The following is a 2,086-nucleotide window of genomic DNA, read 5'->3' as shown; positions in this document are numbered from 1 at the left end:
CCCCCTCCCTCCCAACACCCACAAATTTGATAAAAATGAAAACCACTAGCGCACAGAATAATAAGACAAACACTAAAAATTGATAGACTTTATTTATATATTTTCCCTGCTAGTCTCCAAACACATCACCCGGCAACTATATTTTTGGTTTCCAAACGTGTTGAGCGAAATGTATCCCGGTAATGTCGGTATAGTTTATATGTTCACGGGATGATAGTTTTATCCAGAAGTTTCTCACAACCAGTATTATATACTATTAATTAAACTAGATCTACAACTAGGCTTCAAACGAAACAAAATTTAAAGAAAAATCGAGAACAATCGAAACAAATCAAATTAAGTTATAAAACTTAAATTCTGCCTTTTTTGTCCCTTTTACTTTAAACGTTCAAAGCAAATAAAACAAGGTAAACAGGTAAATCTTTCAATTTTTTTTTGCTTTTTTTTTTTGGGGGGGGGGGTGCCTTGCAGCACATATATTTTAGATGTTACTATGTTTCAGAAATCTAGTGAACAAATAAATGGAAGTAACATCTTTTTATTTCATTCTCTTAAATTTAAATTGTTAAAACCAGGCACGTAACTTGAAAGGGAGGAGAGGGGGGCATCACGGGAAAAAATATAACGATATGGGGTCAAAATAAAATAGAAATAAAAAATAAATGTTATATAAGAAAAGATGAAATGTGCAAAATTTTCCTAAATTTAAATTAGAGTAATTTGAAAAACTAATTTTAATTTTTAATAAACTTTATAATTTTTAAAATGTCATTTAACCATGGAAAATAATTCCTTTAAAAAGTATTTGCGCAAAATATTATATTTCAACTAGTTTGTATCTATATCTCAAGAATGAAAAAATGTATGGGTTGTTAAGGACATTTTTAGTTAGTTTTGTTTCCGGGCGTATCATGTTCCAGGNGATGGGGAGGGGAGACCTAATCATTTTATAATTCAGCTTTTAGTAATCAGTACACTACACTCAAGGAGAATGGACTATACTATAGATAGATAGATAATCATAGGACGTATAATTGAGGTAGATGAACAGATAGATATATATGTGGATATATTTAAATAGACAGAAAAATAGACAGATATACTTGTGAATGTATCCAAAAAGAAAAATGTCCAATAACAAAACACCCAAAACAAAACACCCAAAAACAAAACGTCCTAAGTTACAAAATGTCCAAAGCAACAAAATGCCCAAATAACAAAATGTCCAAAGTCACAAAATGTCCAAACTTACAAAATATCCAAAGTTACAAAATATCCAAAGCTACAAAATATCTAAAATTACAAAATATCCAAAGTTACAAATTAAATGTCCAATAAAAAATGTCCAAAGTTACAGAATGTCCAAAATTTCAAAATGTTCAAAATTTTTTTTAAATGTTAAAATAATAAAATGTTTAATTACAACTTAAAAACTAGTATTTTAGTAAGGAATATTAAAAGGCAGCTATGAAAAGTTGCATCAATGTTCAAGACCTTGCCAATAATGTTATAGACCAGGTCAAATGAACATAAAGTTCAAAAGAACAAAAAAGTTGGAACTTTGGATATTTTATAACCTTGGACATTTTGTAATTTTGGACATTTTGTAATTTTAGACATTTTGTAACTTTGGAAATTTTGGAAATCTGGGCTTTTTGTTATCTTGGGTGTTTTATTATTTGGGTGTTTTGGTTTTGGACGATTTGTAACATTGGGCGTTTTGTTTTTGGATGTTATGTTTTGGGTGTTTTGATATTGGACATTTTGTTTTTGGGCGTTTTGTATCCACTCCTGTGAATGTATCTAAATAGACAGATATATGTGAATATATTTAAAAAGACAGAATATATAAAGGACCAATATTATATCGTATTATAACTAAAATATGTTCAGAAATAAAAAGATGGATAGATAGATAGATAAGCACAATCTCCGAAGATAGATACTCGGCTATCTGAGTGCATGATAGAAGCCCATATCTATAGTTCCCGTAGTTAAACTCTAGTCAATATTCAACCAATAAACTAGAACTCAATATCTACAATACTATACTTTAACAAATTGAGAAAGAAGGTAGGGGGGGGGG

This window comes from Eurytemora carolleeae, unplaced genomic scaffold, assembly GCF_000591075.1.
Source record: "Eurytemora carolleeae unplaced genomic scaffold, Eaff_2.0 scaffold57, whole genome shotgun sequence".
NCBI classification, from domain to species: Eukaryota; Metazoa; Arthropoda; class Copepoda; order Calanoida; family Temoridae; genus Eurytemora; species Eurytemora carolleeae.
Note: the sequence above shows the minus strand (reverse complement) of the source record.